Here is a 13529-nt window from a genome sequence, read left to right on the forward strand (position 1 = left end):
CTCAGGGATCACCTACACCTGTATAATTTGTGAGGTGTTATCTTGTGAGTGACACATGCTTGGAAAGGAAAGGTAACAGTGCAGTATACAATACATGTGATAATGCGCACACAATAAATCTGAATAGTGCTAATCTCTTTGCAGGTCAGACAGAGGTTTTATAGCTGTAGTTGTTAATAGTCCTCATACAGTAAAGCACTGTATTGTGTGTTACCAACTCACACACAATCCAAAATACACGTATGCACAATAGATGCAGAGAGAGCGGATGCTACGTCATGTAGTACAAGCTATGATTTTCCTTAAGTATGTTTGTGTAAGCTTGAGTGGCCACAGGAGATGTGGGGGTGTGGAGCCAGACCTAAACAATACTGAGATTTACAGACTCTGATAAGCATCTAATAGGTAATTGGAAGTGGACCAGATTTATCAGGAGCGTTCCAGTGGCCGGGGTCCCATGACCCTGAAAGTGCCCTCAGCAGATGTGCAAATGTTGTGGAGCCCCTAAAAACAGATCTAGTGAACATCAAAACAAGTTCTCCTCAGGGCTCCCAGCACTAGCTCCTCTACGCTCCCTCTGAATAGTAAGGTAGGCTACGGATTGAGATTGGCCTAGCAGATACAAACAACTCCACTTTACACCAAAGTCTGAGGCAGATTCAGTTATACATGCAACATCTGTGTCAATATTATGAAATCTGTCCGCCTTTGTTCTTTTGAATTGCTCAAGCTCTGCTCCATCTGTGAACAGTCAGCCATGAAAACACTCAGGTATGTGGAGTTTGTGGGTGTATGTATCTGTGCGCACACACACACACCTTACATGGACAGCAGCTGCTAGGGATCAGAATTGTATTAAATACATATTGTTAAAATTATGCTTATTGAAAAAAAACTATGGACTATAACTATGGATATATTTCAGTTGTTTATGCATTATTGCACTATATATTTAAAACAGCACTACACTGTTAAACAGACAGTCGTTTCTGGAAATATTTATAAGCCCCAAGCCAATCCTATGCAGTGATTTCCAGTACAGAACCAGTACAGCCTATTTTTATGTAGTGCAGCCTGAGGCCCCAAAGATCACCAGCATCCAATATTGACCATAGGCTTTGTCCCATATACACAGGGATTTCTCCAGATTCTCTGACTCTTTGATGAAATTGGGTATTTTATATGGTGGGAGAGTAAAAGTCTTTGCTATTTTATATTGAAGAACATTTTTCTGGAATTGTTCCACAATTTTTTGATGCATTTTTCGCAGGTTGGTGACCCTCTTCCAATCTTTGCTTTTGAGAGACTCTTCCTGCATTAAGTGATTGTTATATACTCAGTCATGTGAGTAACTTGTACATTGCTCTTACTGTTTTTTTTTTATTAGTACTACTTACTTTTTCAACTAAATTAAAATATTCCTAATGTATGTATGTTTCTTAATAAAACGGTAAAAAGACTCACTTTAAACATCTGATATATGTTCTGTGTTCTATTGTAAATGAATTATGGATTTATGGGATTTGCAAACGACTGCATTCATTTTATTTGCATTTAAGTACATTTTAAAATGTAACTTTTTGAAATTGGGGTTGTTAATAATAATACAAGAATGGAATTAAATTAGTGTAGAGTTGGGCAATATAAAGACATTTTATCCTATAATGATATTTCTTGTTTTTTTATTTTTATTATTTCTTTCATATTGAAAACATACCTTTTAAAACACACTGAGGATACCATCAGTGCATAAAGAACATTGACCCAGTAGTAGTATCATTGTCTTTACTATTATTATCATTAGCATTATAAGTATTGTTATTTATTATTAGTAGTAGTATTATTGTCATTACTATCATCATTATAAGTATTATTAGTAGTAGTACTAGTAGCAGTAGTTGCAGTATCATAATTATCATTATTATTATAGTAATAGTAGTAGTAGAAGTATCATTGTCATTATTATTATTATTATTATTATTATTAGTAGTAGTAGTAGTAGTAGTAGTAGTAATAGTAGTAGTAGTAGTAGTAGTAGTAGTAAAAATATAATTGTCATTATGATCATTATTATCATTATTATTAGCTGCTGCATCATTATTACTATCATTATCATTATAATAATTATTATAATTACTATTTTATGTGTAAAAGTATTATTGTCATTATGACTATTATGATTATTATTATTATTAGTAGTAGTAGTAGTAATAATAGTAGTATAATCGTCATTATCAGAATTAGTAGAATCATTATTATTATTATTATTATTATTATTAGTAGTAGTAGTAGTAGTAGTAGTATTATAATAATTATTATTAAGAATCATCATTATTAGTAGTATTGTTAGTATTAAGTTTCTGTTTTTTCTTGTGTATGTGTGTCTGTCTGTCTGTGTATGTGTGTGTTTGGCTTGGTTGAGTGGAGGGTGAAGTTTATCCTCTCTCTTATTGGGAGGAACCATTCCTGTCCTGCCCTTCACACAGAGCACACAGAGCACAGCACATTTGGAGGCTAGAGGAAGCAGCTCATTCCCCTCCGTCTCCTCCAGGCAGCCTCAGACTCAGGACTACCAGCAGCCCTCAGAGCAGCAGCGGTAACTGCAGGAGGAGCAGCAGCAGGAGCAGCTCAGGTAGGTGAACGCTGGATCTCTCCACATGTATATCTGTGTGTGTGTGTCTGTGTCTCGGACTGCGGGGTTAATATTAGGATGTGAGATTGTTAGTTAGTCGGCTGGTGTGTTTGGTGAGGAGCGCGGTGGAGGGCTGAGCTCTGTCCCGCTGCTGCTGAAAGTCGCTGAATAACAGAGAGAGGGAGAGAGACGGGGGAGAGACGGAGCTGCTGGAGGATCAGCGGGGAGACGGAGCTGCTGCTGGGGCTCAGTCTGAGTCTGATCTACAGTAACTGACCGCAGACCCGCTCTTACTGAAGGACGGAGGACTGATCTCTCTCACCGCTGATCCAGGAGAGCTCGGGCGGGGAGCTGTTTAACCGCGCGGCTGCTTCAGTTAGAGGACAGACCGCTGCTTAACCAGCCCGCAGTCAGGGTTAAACTCCGGATCACTCACAGTTTAACTCGTTCATCTACCAGCGAGAACACCAGCCCCTCTATAAAACACGCTGATAAACTAAGCTCAGCTCATTCCTGCACCTTATAATAAAAACATCCACAACACTGTTTTATTATCAACTGAGCTGTTTAGTCATTACTTTAAATAAACATCTCATTATTTTAATATGCTACGTCATAGTTCCGAGATACTATCTCATACTGAATCATTTTCTAAAGATATTATCTCATTATAATGAGAATTCAAGTCGTTATTTTGAAATACTAAGTCATTATTCTAAGATACCAAGTAAGATATTTTGAGTTATTTTTAGACAAAAGTTATTGCTATTTTGAGATATTTGAGATACTAAGTCGCTATTTTGAGATATTTGAGATACTAAGTTGCTATTTTGAGATACTAATTTGTTTTTTTTAGATAATTGAGATACTAAGTTACTATTTTGAGATATTTGAGATACTAAGTTGCTATTTTGAGATACCATTTTTTTATATTTGAGATAATAAGTTGCTATTTTGAGATATTTGAGATACTAAGTTGCTATTTTGAGATACTAATTTGTTTTTTTTATATTTGAGATAATAAGTTGCTATTTTTAGATATTCGAGATACTAAGTTGGTATTTTGAGATACTGTCTTATTTTGAAATAATAAGTCATTTTTAAAGATATTTTATTATTTTGAGAAGTTTGTTTTTGATACATTTTGATATACTAAGTATTTATTTTGAGATACCTAGTTATTTAGAGATACTAAGTCATTTTGAGATGCTGTTATTCTGAGATACTAAGTCATTGTTTTGAGGCAGTAAGTTATTATTTCAGGTTACTATCTTGATATTTTGAGATACTATCCCAATAGATTTTATATTGCTTTGTGAATTTAAAAATCTGTTTCTTTTACTTTCTCCAGTGAAGCCTTTACATAGCTTCTGTCTGTACAATGACGCAAAATAATGACTTAATATCCCAAAATAACAACGTTATTTTATATTTCAAAATAATGACTTGGGATCTCAAAATATTGAGACAGCATTTAATAAAGAGAAAAAAATAGGTGCTGGATTTTAAATGTGGGGGGAACGGGCTTCCACATGGATGAATGTAGACTATTTAAAGGTACTAACTCACTACTTCTACAGGACAGTAGGCTGTTTGGGACGGGAGTGAACTGTAATAAAGTAATTGGGATAGAATATTGAGTTTTGGTTAAAAGACTGTTTACCTGTGGTTCCAAATCATCTTCGCCAGTTGTTGTCGGGTCAGATAGCTATCTATCTATCTATCTATCTATCTATCTGGAAAACAGTTGGTGTTGTGGTGTATTCACACCAACTGGTAAACTGAACGACTTCAAAGGGCAAAAACGTGTCTCCTGACAGCCAGAGCAGCAGCCTGTTCCCTCAGTGTGAAACTGGCGGGATGCTGCTAGTCATTCAGCCGCCTTTGGTCGATCCTGAGCCGGGGAAGTGTGAGGTTAGCCGCCGTGGCCCATCCACTTATTACACAGCTACTGAGGTGTGAAGGGAGCTTAAGAGCATTGAGTTGGATGCCTTTTTCTTTTTCACTTTTTCATTTTCCTTTTATTAAAAAATGACTTTAGTAGGTGTTTTAAAAAAACCTCTGCACATGGTATTTGCCAGTGCTAGTGTTGAATTACCAGTGAAAGACACAAGGGGTATAATAAAATATTGATATTTTTGAAGTATCACAATATTGATTGATACATATGTTTTGCAATAATGTATTGATTCTAAGAAACAATTTTACAGTGACAATATTGAATTAATAGTTTACATGTAAAGACTGGTGTCAGACAGTGGTTTATTTTGTGTTGTGTTGTGCCCACAAGATAGCAGTGTTGTACTCATAGTGTGTCATAGGAGCCCACAGTTCTGATTGGATAAAAAGTAGGTTGTATAAATGTAATAAGGTGTTTTCCTATCGTCTTGCTTACAGTTTCACAATATATTGTATTGTGATAAGTGTCGTATTGCCAAGTTCTTGCCAATACACAGCCCTAATAGTGTAGTTACTATATATAATATACGTTATTTTGAGATACTAAGTTGTTATTTTGAGATACTATCTCATTATTTTGAAATACATTTTAAAGATATCTCTTAATTTTACAAGTCAGTTTTTATATTAATTTGATATATTAAGTTATTATTTTATTAAGTTATTATTTATTTTGAGATACTAAGTCGTTATTTTGATATACCAAGTTGCTATTTTGAGATATTCGAGATACTAAGTTGCAATTTTGAAATATTTAAGATACTAAGAGAGTTGTTATTTTGGTATACTGAGTTGGTATTTTGAGATAGTTGAGATACTTACATTTACATTACATTACATACTTCTTGCCAACACACAGCCCTAATAGTATAGTTACCATATATAATTATGGAAAATGAGGGGAAACAATAGATACTCTGTCAGCCAGTGAACAAACGTGCAGATGTCAAGTTGAGGTCAAGAGGATTACTTTAAGCAAGAAAAACAAAGATTTTCTGAATGTGAACATTTCTTAAGTTAAGCAGAACTAATTCAGCCCCCTGATTTAACTAGAATCACAGCTCACTTCCGGAACACTCCCTCCTCACTGGAGATGAGTATATCATCTGTGAGCTGGGAGTTGAACTCATACGTAGGCCTAACTTTGGACAGGAGGCTGGAGTCGGGGGTGTTAAAGGAAGAAAGAGGAAGGTTCCTTCAATCACAGCCAGAGAATTACTTATCTTATAGGATATTAGGCCTATGTGGCAAGTAGACTGGAGTCTGTTTCCTGCTAATAGACACATAGTGAGAACATGCTTCTGCTTTAGGTCACTTTACTTGACTGAACTATGAATAATACTGGAAAGTATAATTCATGACTTAGTGTTTATTATAAATTCCTTTGATTTGAAGAAAGAAAACGTTCTGTTTTGCTGTTCTGTTGTCAGTTTAATACAACAAAATCCTGCACTTACATGCTAAAAGTCATGAAACAGGTACTATTATCCTGTCCCATGACTTTTGCCATATCCCATGGATGTTAAAGAACACTCACTGACCTGTAGGATTTATGTGTAGGGCCTCCTGTATCTAATGTGGATGAGATTCCTGCCAGAGTCGCTTGTCTGTTTGCACTGTGCTGGACTCTTGACAAGTCCAGCACAGCTGTTAACTGAATGCTGATTATTCCAGGTGACTCTACCTCATAAATCTGACTGAGAAAATCCTGCCAAGATGTACAAAGCTATCATCTAAGCAAGAGGTGTGCTGGACTTGTCAAGAGTTAAATACTTGAATTTCGCCCCAGGAAAGGAAGAGCAAGAGTTCTTTCTGTTGCACAGAATAAGTTAATTAAAGTTACCAGCCTCAGAAACCGCAAGTTAACAGCACCTCAGATACGAGCATTTTAATGCTTTATAGAGTAATTTGTTTTGTTTAACACTTTAAGTTACTACATAATATTACATAATTTCCACTGATAGTCTGGATGACTTCAATATTAATTTACAATGTAGAGAAAAATAGAAAAGAAAAATAGGTGTCCAAACTTTTGACTGGTAAAGTATTCCAGGTACACAGACGACACTGTAGATCAAAGAATGTGAAATGTCCACAAACTGGTCACTGCTGGGCATTACTCACTCTCTCTTACAAGATAACACCTCATAACATATACAGATGTGGGCATTCCCAATCTGTTGCTTGAGGCAACACTTCATGAGTTTACATACCGCTGTCCCTGTTCTGGCATGTCAGTGTAGTTTGCTTTATTTGCTTTTTTGCTGCTGTTTTTATAATATACACACACACATATATATATATATATATATATATTTTTTTTTTTTTTGACTATAGTTGTCATCCAAGTGCACTGTGTGTCAAGATGGCACACATCATTAAAATCAATGTTCCTTTCCCTTAATGTCCTCCAATACTAAATGCCTTTCTGCTTTAGTGAAGATCAATTGATCATTGGATCTCACAGATATGTCCTCCTGCACTGCTGTTGAAAGACATGCATTCCTCAGCCTGACTGATTGTCATGTCTGTACTGTATATCTGTCCCTCGCTGTCCAAATGTCTGCTCAGCATTGTTATCTCATTCTAGTGAGACAGACTCATTCTGTGTATGCAGCACGAACCTTCATTCACTGAGCATCTCCTGTTGAGAGGGTGGTCTCAGAGTTTCTCTCAGAGTTTACAGCGGGGGGTTCTTAAGTAGTTCTTGGCTGAGGACTCCAAACCAAAAGGGGGGAAAATATACTGCAATATTTACTTGCTAATCTTGCTACACTCACTAATCTCTAGCAGATGTATAGGATAGTTTATTATAGAACGTAGAGTCACATCCATACGGTTGACATCATATGGGTGAAGCAAAGGGATGTTTGGGGTTTTTGGGGTGGGTGTGAGTTCTATCCATTTATAAACAAGGACAGTATTTAATATAAACCCTAATATAAACCCTAAGGGGCCATATGTGGGTCTACACTTCAGTTTCTTACTTTTACACCATATTAAACAATGCAGGGCCCATGACGTCACCAGCCCCGCTGCTCAGTCAGCGCAGAGCACTCAAAACCCGAGGAAAACAGAAAAACAACAGTAATTGGCCCTTTAATCAGGCTTTTAAATGACTTTTTCAAAGGTAACTAAGAGCGTTTTTCTGGGATTAAAAGCGTGAATTCAGCTGTAACTGGAAATATCTGCGCTAAACTGTGCTGGACTGAGGTGCACAGCTTTCGACACATGCGTTTACAAGCATGTGCCCAACCATGTGGATGGAGGCCATGCGGTTACTTCGTGTTTACTCCTGCCCCCCTCGCCTTTCTCAGGCAGCAGCAGCCTGTTACTCACACAGACACCGAGACAGCGCTGTGTATCTACTTCTTGTGTCAAGAAGTGTTTGATTTAATTGCCTTAAGTGACATTGCATGTCCTGCGACATGACTATTGCACAATGACTATCGTGCAGCCCTATTGGGAATACCAACACATCTGTATAAGTTGTGAGGTGTTATCTTGTGAGTAAGACTGAAGACTGCAAGTAGTTTGAGTAAAGCCTAAAGGTAGTTGCCAGGAGGATAGGATATTCCATTTCTGAAGTTGAGAAGTGGAAAGCATTTAATATTTCTCAATCCACAGTGCCATGTATGTACAGCAAATACAAACATACAAAGCATTACCACCCACAGTGGACAGTGTAAAGGATGGAATGATTGTGACTGGCAGCTTCTATCTATAAATGTCTTTGCGAACAGGTCAGTGGAACATTCTTTGGCTTTCATGGGACATGGCAAAATGTATGGGACGCAATACTAGTTCCGGTACTATGACATTTCCCATGTCATGGTTTAGAAGTTTCCACACAGCTGTAGGTGCATAAAGTCATTTACTTTATGGTTAACATATTCAAAAGATACAGACGTTCAGTTACATGGACAAAAGTATTTGGACATTAGCTCAGCTTGTAAAAGTATTTGTAGGTAGGCATGTACAGCTTTAGGAAAAAAAAGGGATCACTTAAAAATGATAACTTTCTTTGATTTTACCAAATTGAAAACCTCTGGAATGTAATCAAGAGGAAGATGGATGATAACAAGCCATGAAACCAAGCTGAACTGCTTGAAATTTTGCACCAGCAGTGGCATAAAGTGATCCAAAAGCAGTGTGTAAGACTGGTGGAGTTATTCCACTAAATATTTATTTCTAAACTCTTAAAACTTTATGAATATGAACTTGTTTTCTTTGCATTATTTGAGGTCTAAAAGCTCTGCATCTTTTCTTTTTTTTGTTATTTCAGCCATCTCTCATTTTCTCATTTTACTTACTTACTAGTCTTCATTTTTTAGGCAAGGTTTTCTATTAGATTTTGGTACATTGCTTTGGGGATTTGATTGCATTGTTGGAGCACAACTCTTCAAAAGTACACACATCTACTGCTCCACAACTCAATTCTGGGGACTTTAAATATCTCCAGCCCACACATGCAATTCGACCTGGTGCCAATACAGTAGGTTCATGTTTATCTGATCTGTAAATAAAGTCTGTTCAGCTGTGTGTGTGCATTTGCACACAAAAGGTGCATCTCATTTTGTAGCTATAGTGCTACAAAGTATAATCCACATAGTAAAGTATTGCTAAAAGAATGGGACACACTGGAGCAGCCAAAGGTCACCATACACAGTGCCAAGTGTAGAGAGCTACAAAGCCCCCCAGCATTGAGCTGTGGAGCGGTGGAATTACATTCTTTTCCAATACTTTCAGCATGAGTTAGACTGGCATTTATGATCCAAATCTAATAGTCCAACATCAATATCTGACCTCACTAATGCTCACTAAGCAATGTTCCAGCGTTTAGGGTAAATTCTTCCAAGAAGAGAAGAAGCTGTTACTGCAGTAAAGGGGTGATACACTCCTATTAAAAAGTAGGCCAGTCACAAAAACAACTTTTTATATTGACAGAATCGATAATGTTGATTAAAAAAATGTATCCACTCCAAATTTAAATGTCGATAGTAACTGTAATGCACAGCACAAAGTGTTGGTGACAAAAACGCAGTGTGGTAAATGCTGCTCACTCACTCAAAATGGATAAACACAACAGATTACATATTTAATTACTCACAGCATTTCTTAATATCAGAGCATTTTACATTTAAATGTATTCTGGGCATAAATAAAGGATATTAAAATATGATATTCAGCTGTTTCTATCTTAAAACCCAGCTAGAGAAAGCTAGGAACAGTGGCAGAAATAATCAGTGACTAATCAACTAATCAGAAAAATAATCAACAGACTATTCGGCGACCAAAATAAGCTGTAATTGTAAACCTATATGATAATATATACTCTCCCACAGATAATATTATTGCTGTTTTAGGATTATTTTTTTTACATATGTATGCAAATACAAAGAAGAGCTTAAATATTAAGAGTATTCAGACATTTGAATTGGAGCATAATTTTAAATACTATTAATTGAATACAAAATCAACATAGCTGATCAGTCATGTTAAAATCGTATCAAATCGGGCCCTGAATGATCTAGCGGGCTAAGCGCTGCCACTATGATCAGGAGATCGCTAGTTCGAATCCGGTTCATGTAACTTGCCATCAGCTGTTGCAGCCCTGAGAGAGCACAATTGGCCATGCTCTCTCTGGGTGGGTAGATGGCACTCTTTCCCCTCATCACTCCAGAGGGAGATGTCGATCAGCACAAGGCGTCTGTGAGCTGATGTATCGGAACCGAGTCGCTGAACTTTCTTCCGAGTGCACTGTGATGCTACTCGGCAATGCTGCATCAGCAGCAGTTTGAAAAGAGGCATCACTAGTTAAGAGGGAGTCCTAATGAATGGATTGGGTAAACGGCCTTGTAAATTGGGGAGAGTTTATTGACACATCATATAGTAGTACATATACATGACTACATATACCCTCAATACCCTTCTGGTAGAAACTTTGGATGATCAGGGATCAAAAAGTATATAATACACAATAGGATGTTTATGGGTCATTATCAGAATACTGTGCCTTTTAGCCTTCAATCATACGAAAATATATATATTTTTAAATTATTTTGACAATTCCTCATATTTATAAGACTGAATATGCAGCAAGTTTTATATAAAACAGATTAAACATTCTTAAAGGGGTGGAGATATCCCAGGATGACAGGGACAGGGAGTGGACAGGGAGTTCTGTACTACATTTAAATAGCTTGATATTTTTATGAAAATAGATAAAAATATAATTGATATACCTAAATTCTGAAAAAAACAAGATACAGACATAGCAAAATACACCTTAGAAATAATAAAAAATACATCATAGAAAACCTGAGAAAATTGAGTACTTATTCAGAGTCTATGATGATAAATAAATTATATTCAGTGTTTAAATGCTGCGACACAAAAGGCACAGTATATTAATATTGGCTTTTATATGTTCAGAAGTGTAATTTGGCTCTGGGCCCTGCAGGGCCTTTCCATCACGGGATCCCTGGGTTAAGAAGCATTGTTATAATTGAGCTGCTATAGTCTTAGCTGGGATTTTGGAGAATCTCTGAGCTTATCTCTGTGTAATACTGAGTCCAGGACAGTAAGGCTTATCCAATCTAGTGAAACGGAGACGAAAGGGGACACTTTCCATTTTTTCGCGGGTCCCTTAATGGGCCACTGTGAAGAGGATGTGCTATTAGACCGGCACTTCTCACCCCTCAGTTTAGCCAGTCACGAAAGGCAGCTCAGATAGTGGCTGTATTGTGTGAGAGACACTGTACTCCCGGTGGGACACTCTCTGAGAGAGAAGCAGCAGGAGAAGGGGGAGTGTGTACCGGTGTGTGTGTGTGTGTGGCGTGTCTTTGTGTGTGCTAAAGAGTGAGTAATTGACTTGCAGTGTGTCTGTGTTTGCTCGTATGACCTAAGCACACTTACTTTTGGTCATCCTTGTCAGTGCTACCAGAAGAGTGCGGGTGGAGTGTGTGTGTGTAAGCGTGTATGTGTGTGTGTGTGTGTGTGTGTGTGTGTGAGAGCAGAGTGCCCTCAGAGTGAGAGTGTGTGTTCCAGCTGCAGAGGAAAAGGGCTGGTCAGACGCCGCAGAGCCACTGGAAGATATTACATGACTCATTGTTTTTAAAGTGCTTTCCCACTAGTTCACCAGATCTCCACTGAGACGCCAGGCCTGTCTAGATCCAGGCTACCCACAACCCTGATAAATAACGTATTACGGTTATGTAATGTGGAGGGAGGATGGGATAAGATGTAGCACAGTGCCGTAATGTTGTAAAGTGTTAGAACAAGTGTAGGGACTTCTTTTGTATTTAGGTTAATTATACACTATACACACTCTACACCATAGGTCGGCAATAGGCGGCCCGCGGGCCAGATGCGGCCCGCAAGCAAGAAACATCTGGCCCGTGAGGTTGAACTATAATGAAAAAAAAAATCGGACTGTCCGTCTCAAAAATGCTCTTTATTTAGAAACTTAATTTTCCAAAACAGAAAAATTTATTAAAGATTTTTTGATAGCGCCACGGGCTGTTAGATAACTGCTAGCTTCTTTATTCTGTTATTTTTTTTTTATTCGTTTGTTTTTTTTTATTTAACAAACAGGTATATCATTAATAGCGCCCCCAATGGTCAGTCCACAGATTTCACCCACATCAGCCCACTTGAATGTCTGCTTGTCATTTTAAGAGCGCCCTCCCGCCACCGCGCCCGCCACCGCGCCCGCCACCGCGCCCGCCACCGCGCCCGCCAATCCCCCCCCCCCAAACCCCCCCCAAGTGCTTGTGGCCCGCCATGTAATGGCTTGGAAAAAATCTGGCCCGCGGCCAAACTTAATTGCCGACCCCTGCTCTACACCATTGTTATTCATATTGTTTGACCACAGTGTGTCATGGGAATTACCACATATAACATTTTAATTGCAAATATACCAGTATTAAATATGCTGTAATGCTGCGGGTGGCAGTGTTGTGAAACTGAGGTTTGCTAATATTTCATAACCAAAGAGAAACAGAAAGCATGGAAGCATAAGACTGTAAGCTTGGGCTGGGTCATAATTCATGAACAATTGCATCACTATTAGGTTTGTCACAATAACTATTTTTGTTTGGTTAGTATATTGTCCAAAAATTATTGACAGATTTTTGCTATAGTATTGTCATTTTAGGACCGCTTTTTGCCATTGATATCTATTAATTATTAAGAAAAAAATAAGTGATTGGATTAGGGATTTAGCTATTCTAAATATCCTAAATAATAATATTAAATTAAATCACTGTTTTTAAACAGTGTCAACATACAAGAAAAACCTCATTAACAATATTGAGTTCAGCTAAAATGATATCGGTCATGCTATAATGTTTTACATGCCACATGTACAGTACATACCATATACAATATTTACAATAAACTGATACTGTAATTATTATGTGGCCTAATCACTATGTTCACTATTTCTTTTTCCCTTCTCAGATTTCTATCATAGTTTTTCCTATACAGAACATATTTAACACACAGTAAACTAGAATTGTATGTATTAAAATGACTTGCTTCTTAACATATAACTATAATGTTTATAAACGCGCAGAACAAAATGCACATTCATGAATATAAACTGTATATATCTGTAGTTTGATTTAGAAATTTCTCCATAAGAGGGAGCAGAAGCAGCACTCATAGCTTTTTCTTGTGCATGATTTAAAAAAATATCGAAATACACCCGCATGTTAAAATTAGCAGACTTGAAGAATGAAGTTCAAAAATCAGTATATTTACCAGATATCACAAGTTTTGTCTCTGTAGTAAACGCCTTATTAAGTCTGAGCTGTATTCACGGCACGAGGGGTACCTACACAATGTTAGGCAGGTGGTTAATTTTAGGCAATGAATAAATCTGTTTAGGTGGTTTGTCCTGATAACAATACACATCATGGCAGATTTTATGGTC

General features: G+C 37.3%; 1 protein-coding gene across 1 annotated transcript in view; it reads left to right on the forward strand.

Annotated features, from left to right (window-relative positions):
* Nucleotides 1-2451: 2451 nt before the first annotated feature.
* jcada (junctional cadherin 5 associated a) overlaps nucleotides 2452-13529 on the forward strand; it is a 46455-nt gene continuing 35377 nt past the window's right edge. Inside the window, exon 1 of the mRNA XM_022670385.2 lies at nucleotides 2452-2632. The gene's annotated coding sequence lies outside the window, so the exon portion shown is untranslated. The remainder of the gene's footprint in view (nucleotides 2633-13529) is intronic.

Source organism: Astyanax mexicanus, chromosome 15 (assembly GCF_023375975.1).
Source record: "Astyanax mexicanus isolate ESR-SI-001 chromosome 15, AstMex3_surface, whole genome shotgun sequence".
NCBI classification, from domain to species: Eukaryota; Metazoa; Chordata; class Actinopteri; order Characiformes; family Acestrorhamphidae; genus Astyanax; species Astyanax mexicanus.